The following is a 20,316-nucleotide window of genomic DNA, read 5'->3' as shown; positions in this document are numbered from 1 at the left end:
CGAGTTTCTCTTGCTACCTTATTTTGAAGTTTTAAATTTCTCTTTGTGTTTTTCCTCATTCAAGTTTATTCACTGAAAGGGTTTCCTCACAATTGCTCAAGTACATTTTATTCTAAAAATAACAATGTGATCAAGAACCTTGATAAATATATTTCACTTCATTTATACAGTCATTTCCCCTCTGTGCAACAGATTTTATTTTATTTTCATGGATACATAATAATTGATACATATTTATTGGCTACACAAGATATTTTGTTATATGCATAGACTGTGTAATGACCAAGTCAGGGTATTTGGGGTATCCCTCACCTACAGAAGGAGTCCTCTACCTCCTGGGTCATGTACTGGTACCTCCCTGTGGCCTGTTGGGAACCAGGCCACACAGCAGGAGGTGAGTGGCCAGCAAGCATTACTGTTTGAGCTCCACCTTCTGTCAGATCTGTTGCAGCATTAGATTCTCATAGGAGTGTGAACCCTATTGTGAACTGCACACACAAAGAATCTAGATTGTGTGCTCCTCATGAGATTCTAACTAATGCCTAATGATCAGAGGTGGAACAGTTTTATCTTAAAACCATCCCCAACCCAGTCCATAGAAAAATGGTCTTCCACAAAACAAATCTCTGGTGCCAAAAATGTTGGGGGCCACTGACCTAGAGCATTTATCATTTCTATGTGTTGGGAACATTTCAAGATTTTTCTTCCAGATATGTGGAAAAATACAATATATTGTCATTAACTGTAGACACCCTACTCTGCTTTTGAACACTAGAACATATTCCTTTTATTTAATTACACATTTATGGCCATTAACTAACATGTCTTCATCCCCTACCCCTTCCCAGCCTCTTGTAACCACTATTCTATTGTCTATCTTCATGAGATACACTTTTTTTTAGCACCTACGTATGAGTGAGAATGTGAAATATTTATCTTTTTGTGCCTGGATTATTTTACTTAACATAATGACTCCCAGTTCCACGTTGCTGCAAATGAGAGGATTTTATTTTTATGGTCAAATAAAATTCTGTTGTCCATATATACCACATTTTCTTCATCCATTTATGGACATAGGTTGATTTCTTATCTTGTCTATTGTGAATAGTGATGCAATAAACATGGGCATGCTAATACCTCTTTGACATACAGATTTCTTTCCTTTTGGATATATAACTAGTAGTGGAATTTCTGGATAATATATACATCTATTTTAAGTTTTTGAGGAATCGCCATGCTGTTTTTCATGATGGCTATACTACACTACATTCCCACCAGCAGTGTACTAGAGTTTCCCTTTGTCTGCATCCACACCAGCATCTATTGTGTTTTTTTGGTCCTGTTTTTGTCTTTTTGATGCTAGCTATTCTAACTGAGGTGAGGAAATATCTCATTGTGGTTTTGATTTGCATTTCCCTGATGATTACTAGTGTTGAGCATGTTTATATGTTTGTTGGACATTTATGTCTTCTTTTGAAAAACGTCTATTCAGATCATCTGCCCCTTTTGAAATCAGATTATTTGATATTTTTCTGCTATTGACTTGTTTGAGTTCCTTATATATTCTTGTTATTAATCCTTTGTCAGTTGGATAGTTTGAAAATATTTTCTCCCAATTTGTAGGTTGTCTTTTCACTCTGCTGATTGTTTCCTTTACTGTGTAGAAGGTTTTTAGCTTGCTATAATCTGATTTGTCTATTTTTGCTTTTGTTGCCTGTGCTTTTGAGGTCTTACAGAAAAACATATTTGCCCAGACTAATGTTCTGAAGTGTTACACTAATGTTTTCTTCTAATAGTTTCAAAGTTTCAGGTCTTATAAGTTTTTAATCCATTTAGAGTTGATTTTTGTATATAGTGAGAGATAGGGATCTAGTTTTATTCCTCTGCCTATTAATATCCAGTTTTCCCAGCACCATCTATGAAAGAGGCTATCTTTCCCCAATGTATGCTCTTGGCATCTTTATCAAAAATTAGTTGGCTGTAAATGCATGAATTTATGCAGTTATTAATACAGTAATTGAATGAAATTGTCTTACAAAGTCTCGTCACCCGCAAATTATTTTTTACTCCAAATTATTGTTAAACTATTGACAGATATTCTCTAGGGGCTTTCCCCTAGTGTTCTCTTTTCTTAAGAATGATAGAGACAATACCAAACCTCTTTATCTTGTCACTTAAATTTTTCCCACCACGATTATTTTTTACATATTTTTTTCAGATAGAATTGGAAAACAAAAACTCTTCTTGATTTATTCATGAGGTATCAATTTCAAAGCATGAAATTTCTTTATAATACTCTAAATTGGAGGGGAGATACCATGGCATCTAAGCTTAGTGCACAATGCTGATGACAGGATATTGCATCCTGTTCTTAAACTGATTGGTTACAGTGATTCCCAAGAATATTGACCAAAAGGGTCTCATTATAAAGAGAATGTGAAAGTAAACATGAGTTGACATTCTAAGAAAAAAAAAGTAAAGATACAAGAGGTTAATGGATGAAAGCCACAATGTTTGTAATTGAGCTGGCCTACAAAAGATCAGTAGTATCATGAGTGAGTGAGCACTGGGTCACTAAAGTGCTAAGAACAAATCTGCAGAATCATATGTAAGAGCTCCTATCTATACAGATGGATAGCTTGGACTTGATGGCCTACAATTGTATGTATTTAGTTCACATCAAAGTTGTCCTACCATGTATAACATTATATTAAGTGGAGTCATAAGAAATTGATTTTAGCCATTTTTGACCTGCATTCATAATACATGGTTCCATCTACTATAATATGATTAACTATACATTCTGAATGCCCCAAATGCAGCATATTTATGGTTCTGACATTTATTAGGGAAGTTGTATTTCCTAGCAGTCTCTGGATTAGTCTCAACCTCTTTTTTATCATCCACCTGCATATTTTACCTCTTTGTGCCACTATGAAGCCTACTTTCACTGGGCATAAGCCAGTCTTTGTAATTTAAGCTTGCAACAATTTATTGAGTTTTAATACATGTAAATTCTGCTTTAGCTTTTTCTGATGAAAATAAATGCTGAGAAAGGACCTATAAGTGTCTGATGTATCACAGATGATGAGATCCTGTGGCTCCGATGGCCCTTTCTTCCCATCCTGCTTCCCCTTTGTTTCCTAATGACACAGCTGTGCAAATCCTACCTGTGTTCATGTTTGCTGTCACTTCTTCTCTTTTGGTTCCAGACATCGTCAGATGTTTGAGGGTAGAGATGGTGGCACTGTCTTCTTTGGATACCTCTTACTACTTTTCACTTGGTATTCAATGAAAGATCATGCAGGGAATGCAAAGAATACTGATATTCTTAGTCTTACCACTAGGCGGCGGTATTTTGACATGACAGTGAGGTCACTACTACACGTCTATCTAAAGTTGGACATGGGCTCTGAGATGAGAATTATGTTTGAATAATTTAAGAAAATGATCCAAGGGGAAGCAGTGGAAGCCAAGGAACAGTGCAATCTCAGGTGAACACCCCTGAGAGGATAGCTTCAGCATGTTCTTCCCAGGGAACTCTGGAGAATAACTTGTCTGAATTACCCTTTCACTAGGCAAGGGAGTGAACTTTTATACTCCTACACTGTTCAGTCATTGGTTAAAGGCCCCCCGGGAGGGATGAGCATATCAACTCCCAGATGTCCCAGATGCTTTAAAATCTCTGCACCTGTGGGCAAAAGCGGCTTGAGACCCTTAAGCACTAAAGAGCTGTACATTATTTCTGATGCTTGGAAGGGAAAGAGAAGTAGATGGTACAAAAACAGATTTGGAAGGATCCTGCAAGAGCATGAACATTAATAGCCACAAGGTAACTAATACAGCGACTTTCAGAGAGGGCTTTGTTACTACTGTGTATGCCCATGAAAATACAATTTAAATACAAGTTTAAGAAGTGTACAGAAGCCTAATTTGGAAGGTGAAACTAAAACTAAAGTCATGGTGAGCAACTGTTATTCACTTCCTGTAACTTGTTAAATGATGGTTCAAAAACCAACAGCCACCACACCTCTCTTCATGCCAGTTGAATGAATAATCTAGAGCACAACGGTGAAGAGCAGAGACTGACAGTGGGAAGGGCATTTGAAGCTCTCAACAGTGACCAATGTCAAATCAGCACAATAAAGCCAATTACTTTTCCTTTGTTTCATTTCATAAAAAGAAAGATTTGCCAGTATGAAACTGAAATTTAGATTAGGAATGCTTAAAGCTGGGAGGACAAAACTTTATAAAAGGACTCAATGTTCAGCTACTAATTAGTCCTTTTTGCAGATATTAGTTTCAAAGAAGCTTAGTATGTGCTTATAATGATCTCTGGACAAACTGTTACATGTTTATATGAAGTGTGGCTGGGCATCATTGTAATAGCTGCCAGCTACTGCTTGTTTGTGAGGACTAAAGTTTTAAAGGATTATTCAAATGGAGCAGTGACGCAACTCAGAACCTCCAATCCAATATCTTGTGGCTCTAACAGGAACTATTAAATATGTCAGAAAGACAAAGAGTCAATATAAAGCACATAAAACTTTACAGGATTTTTGTTCTTGAGAAATACAGTCTTCTTCCTTTAAATAAAGGACTCTGGGAAGATTCTTTGCAGCGTAAACAATATATAAAATTACTCATTTTGCCAACATCGCGAACTTGCATTGACTTGAATCACAATGACCCATAATCTTTTGTCATATGGAAATCTAATCCCTATTAATCTATAACTACAAACAATATAAATCTATTATATAAATTAATTTTATTGACAAATATGAGGTGTTCACTCATTAAACAGACACAAGAGTTTTATCAAGAAGGTCTAAACCAGATAACATAAATTACTCGAAAGTAAAAGGGAATAATCCATCTCTATTGGATACTCTTTAAAACAGATTATTGTATTTTGCTTTCTCATATATCTTTTATAATATTTGTGTTTTCCTTCCCTAATTTCATAAGAAATTCCTACATCCAGAGACCAGTCTTAAAATTCATTTACTAAATATATCATCAATTTGACCTTATGAAACTATTTTAAGTGTCTGCAGAGTCTCATTTTAAAAGTAAAACCAGCTGGGCACAGTAGTTCAAGCCTGTAGTCCCATCACTCACCCTTTCAAGAGAAGAGACCTAATATCTCACAATCTAGGGATATAATACTACATCAGAACTATTCCCTGTCTCTACTTCTACTTATTGTTTGTACTTTTGCCACCACTTTACCTTCTTTCTACACTTTACCTTTATTGTACAGTCTATAATGACTCACTGCATCTGCTTACTAACATGTGGGGTGTGTGTGCGTGTGTGTGTGTGTGTGTGTGTGTGTGTGTGTAATTTCTGCCTTTGCTATTAACTGCTATGTCAAGCCCAGACTTACATGGAAGACTTGTTTCCTTTATTCACTGCTGAGTAAAAGGCTTCTTCATTAGCCCAGCTCAAAGGCATGAGCCAATTTATAGATATCTACCTCTAAAACAGTTACCACCTTTAGTCAGTAATCGTTGGCCAGAGAATCTCTTGCTTTTTCTCTAGCATTATCTTCAGTGCAAACTTCAGCAAAGTCATCCCTGAATGACCTCATCTTCCCCAGAGTGTGCTTCTAAGTGAACAAGAATGCAGATTTAACCTTCCGGATCTAGCTATTCGATCACTAAAACTGACTAAATCAAGTTTCTTTTCATAGACAAAGAGTTTTCAAACTTATCAAGATCTCAAATGTATCTCCACTTTCTTGTCAATGCCTGAAATTCCTTTCTTATGGGACACAGCTTTTCACTTAACAATTGAAAGTATTAAAGTGCCAACTCTTGGCTGTGGTAATTTAAGGAGGTCAATTAGTCAGTTGTTCAACTATTCTAAAGGCTTGAGTTTTGTTACTTTGCAGTTTCAGAGAAAAATTGGACACTGGCATTAAATGGGGAAACAAAAAAGTAGAGAAGGTGACAGATAACCTGTGAAGTATGGAAAAAATGTAGAAAGAGAAGGCCAAGCCTCAGTGAACACAAGTTTCAGTACTGAAGATATTTTTAAAATTTATTATTCTTTACTTCTAACTTAGAGCAAAAGGAGAGAAGTGATTTACAGAGTGTCTTTATTGTTTTTTCTCATACACATTCATACTCATGCTTACTTTAACAATGCTATTATGATCCTGCATGACTGCCAACAGTGGTTGACATGCTTTATGAAGTTTATTTTTTCTAACTCAACTACATTGTAGGACGGTTTTACTGCCTTGGGACTTGCAGGGCAGAAGCAAACTTTCACAATCCTGCCATAGAGATATGTCAACTCTTAGGCTCTGTGCCAGTTTAGTCCATAGGGACCCTGACAAACTCATATTCTTATTGGTCATTCTGAGGAACCTCTAAAGTGATGACTTTTTGCAATAAGATCTAGGAAGAAAGAAGTAAATGGTCCCCTAAGTGTCTGACTGAGGTGCCAGGGATGGATAGAGAGACAGTTTTTTACTCCCCCTGGAATTTTTTCTGGAATCTCATTGATCTGATACAAATAAATGACACATTTACACATGTTAATTTCCTTACCAACTTAACATTCTTGGGAGACTCCTTGAGTTATTTGAGAAATGTACCATTTAATGTTGGTCGAGCTAGATCTATTTGCTGAATAAAGCAAAAGTCTGTTCATTTTAGTGGGGCTCAGAGCAAAGAAGAAGACTCTCTAGCTGGTCTAAGGTACAGGACAAATAACTTTATCAACTAATCCTTATAAAACAGCATATGCTGTGGTGCTTCAAGTGTCAGAGGCAGGTGGCAATGTGCAGTCAAGCCTACTGTAAACCGTGAAAGAAGAATAGCAGATGAAGACCCAAGACTTTTGTAGCAAAGTCATGCCTGCTTTACCAAGTTTATTTTCTTCTTGAGAAAGAGCTCTGGATCAGCTCACAAATCTTTGGCCCAGGGAATGATTGGGATATCTGACCCCAGCTGCTCGTCATGAACTGGATACAATCTGTTACTCCTAGCCATAAAATCTGGTGTACTCAAAAGCTCTTAAATATCAAGTGAAAACAGCACTGAGCCCAAGCAGGTTCTAAAGGCATTAGTAATTTGCATAGGCAGATAGCATCCAGAGTGCCTTCCTCCTGCCAAATTACTTCCCCTTCTTCAAACCACATCTGTGGCTTGATGGGTAATTTCCTATGACAAATTAAAAAGGAAAAGAAAAAAAAGAGCTCAAACTGGAATTACAGAGAGCTTTGCCTTACAGCAAAAATGAACTACTATAGCACTACAGTCCCAAGGAGGACCCTTTAAGATAAATGAGAAATAGAATCCTTTCAACCAAGAGGGATTCAAGTGGCAATGAAACACTGCTGATCTTTGGCTCCTAGAAATATTTGCTCCCTTTAACTTATCTGACACTATTCTTTTTTTCTTTTTGTCTACTCTCACATTTCTAGCCATCCCATCCCCATCCTTTCTGAAGACCAACCCCCCAGGCATACCCATTATTGAGTTCATCAGCTTTAGTTCTAAACTCTCTTTTCCTTCCATCATACGAACTAGGCAATTTTACATGACTTCACTTGTGATAACTACAATGATGACACTTTCATTTACATATTTAGCCTAGGACTCTGAGCTCCAGAGCTACATCCTTTTTTATTATGGAAAAATACATATAACATAAAATTTATCATTTTAACCACTTTGAAGCGTATAGTTCAGTGGCATTAAGCACATTTACATTGCTGTGCAACCATCAGCAACATCCATCTACAGCATTTAAAAAATCTTCCCAAACTGAAACTCCATACCCATGAAATAATGCCCTTCCAGCCCCTAACAACCACCATCCTACTTTCTGCCTCTACAAATTTGCCTGTTCTACGTTCTTCAGACAGGTGGAATCATATAATATTTTCACTTTAGTGTCTCGCTTATTTCACTAAGCACAATGTTTTTAAGGTCCTTCCATGTTTGTAGCAAGTATCAGAATCTTATTCCTTTTTAAGCATGAATAATATTCCATTCTCTATATACCACATTTTGTTTATCCATTTATTTGTTCATAGATATTTGTGTTGATTCCACCTTTTGGCTACTGTAAATAGTGCTGCTGTGAGCATTAGTATACAATTATCTGTTTGAGTCCGTACTTTCAATTCCTTTGGGTACTGAAATTTCTGGGTCATACGGTAATTCTATGTTTAATTTGTTGAGGAACTTCCATGTCATATACTTTTGATATATTTACATGCCCTTTACATTTGAATGTGATGTAGACACTTCAAAATAAACTAAAATAAATGTTTTGTCTTTCCTCCAACACATGGTCCTTCATTAGTGTTCTCTGGGAGAATGGCACTGCCAACCAGGCGGATAAACAAACCAGAAAATAATAAGTCACCCTTGATATAACCCTCTTTCTCACCTTTCATATCATCATCTTGTCAGTTTTAACTCTGAAATATTTTTTGAATTCATTTATTTCTATCTCTATCATAATTTGTCTAGAAATAATTCTCATTATGGTTCATCTGATTGTCGTAACAACCCCCTAACAGGTTTATTTACATACATTCTTACCTCCTTATTAGCACTGCTCCACAGTATGGTCAGAAAGTTCACACGTGACGACTTTCTTCAGTTAAGAAAACACATCTGAAATAGCAGCAACAGTTAAGAGTCAGTGTCTCCTTAGGGTTATGGTAATCTACCATTCTTCAAGTTCAACAAAGATTCTGTTACCCACCTGCTGAAAATGTTCAATAGTTTAATCATGTTAGGATAAAGAGCATAATTCTTAATCTGGCCTGTAAGATACTGCATGATCTGGCCTCCACTTTTTCCATATTTCCTACTTTTCCTAAGCTTTATTTCTCACAAACCCCTGCCTCATTTTCTGATCTCCCATCATACTAAGCTTCCTTGGGTTTTTAATTAATTATTCCCTACTTGGAACAGGGCCATACTGAACAATATTCTCTCCAACTGGGAAACTATCCTCTATTCCTCATCGCCACATGGAAGCAATCCTTCACTTCTAAGATCAGGTGATACTCCTCTCACAGGCTCTCAATACGTTTCTCTTTTTCTTAGCTTATCATAGAGACATTTCTACATTTTATTTGTTTGGGTTTTGATTAAAATATATTTTTCCTCTTAGAAAATAATTCTCATGAGTGTATCAACCCTGTGTACTTTTTCAAACCTCTACATTTCTAACAGATAGAATAATTCCTGGCACAGAGTGGAGTGGACATTCCGTGTTTGTGGAATGAAGGAATGAATCTGTTTATGTCTCTTTGTTCCTCTCCAGAATTCAAGCACCTTTATCAGAGAAGAGCCAGCCCTTGACTTATTCACCTTGGCATCTCCAACATCTGGCATATTTAGGGCTGAACTGAACACCATAATTTCAATTCCAACAGGGTCTTTTGAATTAGCCATGAGCATACCCTTGTCAACATTTAGGTTTTGGTTCCTCTCGTAACAAGAAAAATCCTACAAACTACATCCCTTTTCCTTCATACAATAGTTGATTCTCTCTTCTTTTTCCTAGAGGAAGAAGACAGCATTTTGTTTAGGCAAAAAATGAAGACAAGCAAAGAAAAGTCTGGAGAGAGCTGGTAAAGACAGCTAGTCTAGGCAAACTTGCCCTGAGTGATTGCAAACTACTTCTAGTTGTCTCAGTTTGTTAGAAAAATGCATGCACAAAATCAATAGATGAATACTGAACTCCAAGAGCTACAATAATTTTCTCCAGTTAAGAAAACATGTCTGCAATAGCAGCAACATTTAGAGTCGACTGCCTCATTAACATTATGGTAATCTACTATTCTTCCTCAAGTCCGAAAAACATTCTGTGCTGACCAAATTGAAGAGCCAAATAGTGATGTGCTGACAATGACCACTCCTACTTATTTGGGTGTTTTCTTGGTGGTTCTAATCTCTGCTATTCCTCCAGGGATGTTTTATTCACTATTTTGTCAGAAAACACGAGGTTCAAAGGCTTCTATCTGAAATTTCCTAAGGTAACACAGTTCCATTGTTAAGATTCTAATATTGTACAAGTACGCAAGCATTTATTCATACATACATATATATGTAAACAAATACTTACATATATTTCTATATCAGATCAGACCAGATCATATAGATTGATGCTGAAACTTCCTTTGAAATTTCAGCACTTTAAATTGCTATTCAAGACTGTAGTGACATATGAGCCTTCAAAAATCAGTGTTAATCAATGCCTCTACAATTGTACCTGAAATATTTGGATTTCCCTGCCTCAGCACCAAGTAACTCAGGTTAGTATGTATACGTTACTATGAGAAGCCTAGAAAGAGATACAGCGTACTCAACTGTGATGTTACAGGGGAGACTTTAGTGGAATTGAAGACCGACTGCCCTGGGCTTGGGAACTGAGTGAAGATTAGAAATGGAGTGATAAACTGTGACTCTCTTTCATGTTGGCTTAAAGCAGGACTAAAGTTTTGCTTTATTTTGCTCTACATTTAATTGTGCAAATAAAATCAGAACTTTAGGTACTTAATGATTAATTAAGCATAGCCAGAGATCTTTGCAAGTCACAGCATCCTGTGACAGCAGATTACTCTGCTTTCTGTGCTACCTGCTGTGATAACTATGTTCACTTTGTTTCTAGTGGTTTACTGTGCTCTTCAACCTTATGATCCCATGAAGCTCAGGAAGACAATAAATTGCATTTCATCCTACCAGCATTCCTGACCTAAAGCCAGTAAAGTACTCTTTAAATTTTTCTGTGTTGTCATCACCTATGTCTTTCTCAAGGCCTTAGTGAAGCAAGATTATTTGGGTCTGAGAGTGGATATGTGAGTCGCACACCATTCCTATTCTTAAAGAATTTAACTACCTTCTATACTATGTCAATATTACTTAAAGTGCTTAACATAATGATATTCAAGTTTGCACTAGTCAACTAGAAAACCATTTAAGTTTAAGCCAGCTAACCAACTAGCATTGGATACATACCTTCTACTAAATTAATACATGTAAAATAATCAATCTGATTTGAAAATACATTACACTTTCCTTTGTCTGACATTTTCACAACCTGTTTTAATGATTATTTCCCAATTTTTTTTATAATTTCTTGAGCAAACTCCTTCAAATACTTTTGCTTGAATGCTTCTTTTAAATATTTTTGCTCTATACTTTAGTATCTATCCCCACCAGGTCATGTTGAATTTGGATGTTGATTCCCAGTCAAGCAACCATTGTGACAAAAAGGGACATATTATTTTCCTCAACCAAGAGTGGGGGACAGCTTATGGAGGCAAAGGCTATATAATGGAATTTTAGAGAGCGTTTTGGATATTTTAAGTCTTTTGTGTCTCCTAAATCTAACTATTACATTTACTAAAATATTACTCTTTTTCAGATCAATATTCCAAATTTCACATTTTTAGAGTTTGACTTTAAATGATAAAAAAAAATACTTGGAACAAGAAAGAATCACATGGAATATTCATAAAAGAATTCAATTTTTGTTCTCTTCAGTACCTATAAGTGAGTGTAGTTCACTTTTCACTGGATGTTAAAAAGGGCAGGTCCCTTGACTTCTCAGCTTACTCTTAAAAAGCATAAAGTCAGTCCTATGTTCATGCTAAGTCACAAATAAAGCCCAATTCTGAGTTGAGAGCACCCGGTCCAAAATACTGTTGAATCATTTCATCTCAATTGGTAGATAAATCTTCTTTGACCTTTCTACAACCACGGCCTGCTGCAAGTGGAAACCTGTAATTTGAAAAAGGGAGTATGGGTGGCATCATTTTCTCTCCCTGCCTAACATTTCTACTCCACTTTCAGATTCCTGAACCCCTGCCAGCGTGAAAGCATTGGGAGAGATGAACAGTAAGGGAAATAGGAAAGTTCTCTCCTGACTGACATTATTGTGCAATGCCTTCATGCTCTCTGAACATGAACATGAGAAAGTCAGTGTGCACATCTTTATAGGCTTTTCAGAGGTACTAACTACTGCTGGGCTCTCTCTCTCTCCTTGGCAGAGGTGATACATTGTATTTCTCCAGCTTCTATTCAGTCTTTAGGCCCTAGTTTTCTAGTATTTTGATTTTTCAAATTTTGTCTAAGCATAAAAAGCCCACATAATTAATAATATTAACCAATATGAATTTTATTTGCACTAGAAATAGGCAGAGGGGGCACAATAAGTAACATAAATACTGTCTATCAGTCTTTATTTTGGAAATGTAATAAGCTATACTCATAACCACTTTCACACTTTCTTTAATCTCTTAATCATGACAGGTCTGTCTGTATTCCAGTTTTACAGAAAATTAAACTGTTAAACTGAGTCATAATAAAATTAACTTGCCAAATGTCACTCAACATAATACGTGGGAAAGTATGTCTGACATAAACATCCATGCTTTTAACTCCTATGCTATTCTAATTCACTAAACCAAAATTAATTTGATTCTGATAATCGTCCAAATTGGGAAAAGTTTGGAAATTTGTGAGTTATGATGGGTGATTAAAAAGTGATTAGCCCTGTAAATATCTACCTGTACTATATACCCATAAAATAAAAAATAAAGAAATAAAAGTGATTAAACACCCCAGGTACAAGCTGCTTAGTCTGGTATTTCAAATCTTCTACTTTAGAGCTGTGCAAACTTGGACAAGATACTTAAATCCTGTTCCTCAGCTATGTTATCCATAAAACAGTGGTATACATACACTATTGTATTTTATGAAGAGTTGTTATGAAAAATAAGTGAATACATGCTAAGTACTCAGAAAAGTGCTTGACATATATATGTAGTATATCTCTGCATGTATATATATATACACACATACCTATATTATATATGTATATATATGTGCATGTGTACATATATATGTATATATAAAGTAGCTTGAAAAGTGTTCTGCATATAGAAAGGATTCAGTAAAGGTTACAAATTATTATTATTACTAATATTATACCTAATCCCAAATCTTCTTTTATTTATTTATTTTTTGAGACAGACTCTCACTCTGTCACTAAGGCTGGAGTACAGTGGAAATATCTTGGCTCACTGTAACCTCCGCTTCCTGGGTTCAGTCAATTCTTGTGCCTCAGCCTCCCGAGTAGCTGGGACTAAAGGCGCCCGCCACCATCCATGTCTAATTTTTGTATTTTTAGTAGAGATGGGGTTTCACCATGTTGGCCAAGCTGGTCTTGAACTCCTGACCTCAAGTGATCCGCCTGCCTCAGCCTCCCAAAGTGCTGGGATTACAGATGTGAGCCACTGTGCCTGTCCCTCAAATCTTATCTAAAATTTAGGTTGATATTTGGATTCTTTAGAAGTTTTCAGAAAATAGAGTATAATAATATAAATTTAACATAAATATTTCAAAATACTTCCTAGCCAGCTTGCTTTAGGAGTAATATGTGCATATGTGTGAATGTGTGTTTTTGTGTATGTATGTGTGTGGTGGGGATGGGATGATAACGTTACCCAAAACTTCTTCAGGGCTTGTGGGAACTCTGATAGGCCTCAACTGTGTATTTAAGTGAAAATGTCTTAAGGAGAAATTTCATCTTTCTTCAATCTAAAATAGTATAGCAGCAGTTGCTTGCTTTGTAACTAATTCAAATAATATGCAGGCATTTTTTTCTTATCACTTCAACTGGAAACTCATATTTGACATGTGAACAGGCAATGTGAGAGATTTTGAGGAAATAATTGTGAATTACACTTTATCTGAAATTGATGGGTTTTATTTATCAAATATAAAGGTTTGCCCTGTAGTTGTCTTGGCCACAAGTCTTCAGACTGCATTAGTCAGAAATAACTTTTTGCCAGCCTTGTTTATTCCTGCTATAGGTGAAGGCCATTTTCTCAAAGTGATTAACTGGCAGTAGTACTCAATCCATTTATCCTTCTTAGGCTTCCCTGTTGTAATGCATTGCAATACTTGCCTCTCTCTGTGAAGCTACAAAGAGGCAATGGCTGTGAAAACTTGAAGGTGGAGTTTCTTAAAATAAAAGTCTAAGACCTAATGAAATTGTTCCAATATTATGTTGAGAGTATGTAGGAAAACGTAGTGTTGTTCATCTTCTTGAGTGGTATGCTTGGCAAATGTTGTATTTTAACTGATGGCAAGCCAGGGAAAATGATGTGAATGTCACTGAATAACTAATTAGTATAGCCAAAGAAATGTTTAAAAACGAGGGCTGGGCACGGTGGCTCACTCCTGTAATCCCAGCACTTTGGGAGGCCGAGGCGGGTGGATCATGAGGTCAAGAGATCAAGACCATCCTGGTCAACATGGTGAAACCCCATCTCTACTAAAAATACAAAAATTAGCTGGGCATAGTGGCACCCGCCTGTAGTCACAGCTACTCGGGAGGCTGAAGCAGGAGAATTGCTTGAACCCAGAAGGTGAAAGTTGTGGTGAGCTGAGATGGTGCCATTGCACTCCAGCCTGTGTAACAAGAGCGAAACTCTGTCTCAGAAAAAAAAACAACAACAACAACAAAAACGATTACCCAAATGGCCCAGGCCCTGCACTTTGCATTACCTCAGCCACTTGACTAACTTTAGATAAGCTGATCTGTACAAACTGGAGCGTTTATAGAACATTTACAACCTAATACTATTGACAGATTTTTTTTACAGTAAGTATATTTGCTTAGAAGCAAACACTGTGTGATATAGAATCTTTATATATGTGAAAATTGCTTTGATATATTTCAGCATGCTTCTCTCTAGATCGTCAGTTTCTAATATTGTATACAGAATTTTGTTTTCCCTTAGGATAATATTTTCACTCTGAATATTTTCATCCTATATCAAGCTAGACTGTTTATGAGCTTAATTAAAACCACTTTTAGTATAGCCTGTACATTTCAATACCTCATACTGGTTCACTGTTTTCAAAATTGACATGCTTTGAATTTTCAGTGAACTAAATCATGACTTATTTTTAAAATAATGCTACCTAATTATATTAATACTACTGAGTAATCGTGTATTTCAGTTAGAATTATTTTAGTTGAAAGTGACATAAAACACAGACAAAATTATATTTACCAGATGAGAATGCACAGTCCAAGAAGCTATGAAGACCAGATATGGCCTTTCAAGAGCTCAAGAATATCTCTGGGTCTGGGATTTCTCGTCTTTTTGTTCTCCTTCCTCTGGATTGACATCATTGAAAGTAGGTGTAGGTTTTTATCTGACTGAGGATGCAAAACTATTATCAAAAGAAAGTGGAATCGATGCTGGACAGATAAAAGTGTTCACTATAATATTTAGAAATTGATTCTTTTTGTGTATTCAAGAGTGCTTCTCCTTTAAGGAGGCAAATTTGGAATACGGCAGGGAAGAGAGTCCTAAGCTCTCTTCTCTAGAGATTGTTCATAACACATTCTTACTAATGTCACAGGAAATATTACTTAATAGTACTTAAGGAATTAATAAGTTAAATGAGAAATATAGCAGCATTTGAGGCAGAATAAATATGAATTTGGTGAAAAAATAAAAGTTACCAGAAAAACGGGAAGGTTTATTTTTTAACAGTTACCAGACTGTATGCAGCAAGGTACTCAGTAGCAACCAAATACTGGTAGAATTTACACTGTTACTGTGATAGGGACAAATCAGTATGACCACCTGGATTATAGATTGTTAAGTGGCCATGTCTGTGATTATGGTAACAGCAGAATCCTCTGTATTTTCAACAAAGAACATAATCCATATTGGGCAATCTCAGAACCTCATACCACCCTCTCCCCAGTGTGTTTGACCTAAACAATGGACACAGGACCTGTTTTAGTCCCTTTGTGTTGCTATAAAGGAACACCTAATGTAGAGTAACAAAAAAGATTTACTTGGCTCACAGTTCTGTAGACTATACAAGAAGCATTGCACCAGCATCTGTTTTTGAAGAAGGCCTAAGGCTGCTTCCACTTATGGTAGAAAGGGAAGGGAAGTGATGTCAGAGTGATGAGAAGAAGAAGAGAGAGAGGAGGAGGTCAGGCTCTTTTCAAGAACCAGTTCTTGGCTAGGCATGGTGGTGCACACCTATAATCCCAGCTACTCAGGAAGCTGAGGCAGGAGAATGGCTTAAACCTGGGAGGCGGAGGTTGCAATGAGCTGAGATTGTGCCATTGCACTCCAGCCTGGGCGGTGACCTCGATCATGTCGGGGTCACCACTTGAGACGTCGGTCACTGTCTGCGGAAGTCTGACCTGAAGACCCTGACTCAACAACGGATGAATGAATGCACTCTCACACCATTACAGTGTTTCAAGTGGGCTAGGGATGGCTGTCAGCTGCTTTCAAAGGGCAAAATGCAACCAATTGACCCAGACTCCCTGTTCATCCACACATTTATTCCCTCAAGATTTTACAACAGAGATTCTAAGTTAACACACTTGTGAATAATTAACATGGTTAAGAGAATGGTTTTATGACTGACAAAAGCTTTAGGTTCTGGGGGGGCACATAGTAAATGCTATTAACAAGTAATTCCCCAGCACTTTGAGAGGCCGAGGCGGGTGGATCACGAGATCAAGAGATCGAGACTATCCTGGTCAACATGGTGAAACCCCGTCTCTATTAAAAATACAAAAAATTAGCTGGGCATGGTGGCATGTGCCTGTAATCCCAGCTACTCAGGAGGCTGAGGCAGAATTTCCTGAACCCAGGAGGCAGAGATCGCGCCATTGCACTCCAGCCTGGGTAACAAGAGCGAAACTCTGTCTCAAAAATAAACAAAAACAAAGACAGGTAATTCCACTTATATCATCCTGGAGAGACCACCCAGCATGAAATTTGCATGAATAAATGGAATGGAGACAAATCGGTGTGGGGTAAGGCCTTTGATCAGTCTGTGTTTCTTTCCTGTGCCAATGTTAATGAGGTGGCTGCTTTCAACCTGCCTCAATAAAACCTTTTGGCCTTCCAAAAGCTTTGAGATTACAATCTGTAACTTTTCCCAATCATTAATATTTTAATATTTTGCCAGCCACCCCGAGTGAATAGCAACACTGGGCAACAGAGTGCTCATTCCCAGGAGGACAACACCAACCCATTCATGAGGGATCCCTTCTCACAAACCAAACACCATCCACCAAGCACCCTCCCCCTCCACGAAGCGCTGCGGATCGGATCAAATTTCAACATAAGACTTGTTGGAGCCAAACAAACTATCTCTAAACCATAGCAAGACCCAAGCTGGGTCATGTAGATTCTTTCCTTGATATTCCTTTTTTTTTTTTTTTTGAGACAGAGTCTTGCTCTTTTGCTAGGCTGGAGTGCAGTGGCACGTTCTCAACTCACTGCACTCACTGCAACCTCCATATCCTGGATTCAAGTAATTCCCCTGCCTCAGCCTCCTGAGTAACTGGAACTACAGGTGCGTGCCACCACACCCGGCTAATTTTTTGTATTTTAGTAGAGATGGGGTTTCACTATGGCCAGGATGATCTCGATCTCATGACCTCATGATCTGCCTGCCTCAGCCTCCCAAAGTGCTGGGATTACAGGCGTGAACCACCGTGCCCGAACTTTCCTTGAGACTCTTTAAAGGGAGCTGAGAGAGCTAAACCAATCCTAACAGCATCTGTCACAACACTAAAAGGATGTAAGCTCAAAAGAGCCTGCAGCAACAACCCATTTCATGGGAAGATATTGTTTTGAGAGCATAATTTGGCGCTTGAAGACAAGCAGAGATGAGAGATAGATGGGTATGCGACATAGCATTTTGCTTACTAATTCCGACGCTCTCTCACACCAACTCCAACTCACCCTCCCCAGATAGTCCAGCCAATAAGCAGGACTTTAGCATAATTGAGTTCAGCTGTATGTTTATTACTTGAAATTGGGGCCCTGACTGAACCAATCCCTTAGAAATAAATGAAGACATCAGAGACTATTTTAAGAAGCACTAAACAAACAAACAAAAAATAAAACCAAACTCAGGAAGTATGGTGGTCACAAACTTAAAAAACAAAACAAAACAAAAAAAACACTATAAGACAAAGATTATGTAATTCAGATAAGAGAAATTTGTTTCTTGGTTTCTTTTTAGAAATATTGGGTAAGTCATTTAGACTAACCAAAACTGGGTAAGTAAATAACCATTCTCTGAGGAAAAAATATAATGGTAGAGCTCTGTGAATGAAGCTTGTCTTTGAAAGAGATTCTAACAGTCAATGATAGTTTTGGGGATTGGAAAGGCCAAGACCAGGGATAGTTTTCAACAGATAATATTAAAAAGTAATAAATGTTTCCTATTATTAATTTGGTAAGCATGTGATCATTTTCCCTTTATTGTTTGACAATACCTGCTTTTTATGATAGAGTGAGGCAGCATGAATACTATTATTTTAAAAGATAGGCATTTCTCCTATGATCTTGTTCAGTAAAATTGGGAAATACAGACTATTTTGTGTTGTGCTCACATCCTATCAGGCCCTCTTTACTATCTGTGTGCACATGTCTTTCCAGTGAGCTTTTCATTCCTATCAGCCAATACCTGTGTCTGTCTGAAAACTCCCATCTGGCTGTAGAATTGCTTTTTCTGAGTAGCAGAAACCAGAAGTGCATGGTAAGTTAGGATCCCCAAGGCGTAGTTCTTAACTAATTGAAGGATGGTCAGCTGGTTGCAGGGGTATAAATATTCCAGCCCCTTTGCCCTTTGGTTGAGACAACTCTAGGAGTGCGCTATACTGTATCCAGAAAATAGTGACTTTAAGACTAAGTCAATGTTATCCTCTCTGGGACTTTGCTTGACATGCTTCTTTCTGGCATTTTGTTTTCCTGTTTCCTATTTCTTTCTCATTCACCTACCATTTTTTTCATTGTTCATTGGCTTGTTTAATTTCCCTTACAAACACCACCTGATAAACTACTTTCATACAAATCGTCATCTTTGGGTCTGTTTTTGAAAAATCAAACTGAGCACAGGATGCATCCTATATGCTGACAAACAGGTGGCAGGATGTATGTAGGATTAAGTCTTATTTCATTTTTTTTCTCATTTCTGTAAGCTATTTGTCCCTGGTAGAGATACTTTTTCCCCATGCCCAGCAATCTCGTGATTTGTGTATTGGTGAAAATGCAGTGATGGGTTATGTAGAAAGGGACTTTCCTTGCTTGGGACTAGCCCTTACTGACTGGAACTACATCTTTATCTTGAAAGCCTTCAGAGCCATAGCCATCACAATAAGAAGGCACACTCTAAACTGATAACGTATGCCTTGTAAATCTATTCTTTATTAGGGAAATGACATCATGTTTTCCATCAATTCAGTTTCTAAACTTGAGATCTAATTCATGCTATAGAAGTCTGTATCTTTTAGATGTAAAATAACAAAATAGCAATATTTGAAGTGAAACATAATAAATTAATCAGTATGATAATGATTATTCAAGAAAAGAATTACTGCAAATTATCTTTCATAAGATGCTCACAGAAGAATAAAGATGATTTCCTTTATATTTTTAAGTATCTTGATATGCAGATGTTCTCTTTTTCAATCTTCTTTATTATTTGGCATTTTAAACAAAGCCATAATTCCAAATAACTGCATACTAACAAAATAATTTGATTTGCTCAAGCTGACCTTGACTTTTGTGGCTTCTAGTTTGTCTTTGTTCTCTCACAGTTACACATAAGCTATCTAGTACTGTGTCCTCTGTCTGAATCTCCATGATATTATAAAACAGACCTTTGAAACCATTGTTTGACTTATTTTTTCCAGAAATAAATCTTATTTTTAGCTTTATTTTTGCTTAGTACATTTCTTTATTTATTTTGGGGTTATTATAAAGATGGTTTGCATATTTACTAATTGAACTTCCTGTACAACCTAATCTAGTGGTAGCTTAACAGACAAGAAGGGGTGTGTTTCTACTTATTCTTAAAAATCGAAGGACTAAAAACAAAGAACCAACCAATCACTTACAGAATGAAAATCAGTAGGTCAATATCTGTATCTGTCAGGTGAAAGCTGTAACATTTTTTATTGCTTACCTTGTATTGTTCCTTTAACAACCCCCCTCCTCTACTCTTCCTCCCACATATACATAATGACCCTTTTAATTGTAGTGGCTCACTATTCCAAGTGTGGTTCTTGAACCAGCAGTATCTGAAAGTTTTGTTAGGAAGCTGGTTCAAAGTTTAGAATCTTTGATCCCTACCCAGACATACTAAATCAGAATCTGCATTTCAACAAGTTTCTTACATTAATTCATACTCACATTAAAGTTTGAAAAGTACTGGTCTAAAGGACAGGGTTTAGTCTTCATTGTGGAAACCAGTGAGCCCC

The 20,316-nt window shown here is 37.0% G+C and overlaps 1 protein-coding gene across 2 annotated transcripts in view; it reads right to left on the bottom strand.

Moving 5' to 3' along the window:
* LOC100395676 (melanoma-associated antigen B10-like) overlaps positions 1–20,316 on the bottom strand; it is a 232,402-nt gene that overhangs the window by 142,227 nt on the left and 69,859 nt on the right. For both annotated transcript variants that reach the window (XM_035288299.3, XM_078364055.1), the window contains exon 2: positions 8,571–8,645. The gene's annotated coding sequence lies outside the window, so the exon portion shown is untranslated. The remainder of the gene's footprint in view (positions 1–8,570; positions 8,646–20,316) is intronic.

The sequence above is a fragment of the Callithrix jacchus genome, chromosome X (assembly GCF_049354715.1).
Source record: "Callithrix jacchus isolate 240 chromosome X, calJac240_pri, whole genome shotgun sequence".
NCBI lineage: Eukaryota > Metazoa > Chordata > Mammalia > Primates > Cebidae > Callithrix > Callithrix jacchus.
The sequence above is the reverse complement of the archived record's forward strand: the minus strand, read 5'-3'. Positions and strand labels throughout refer to the sequence as shown.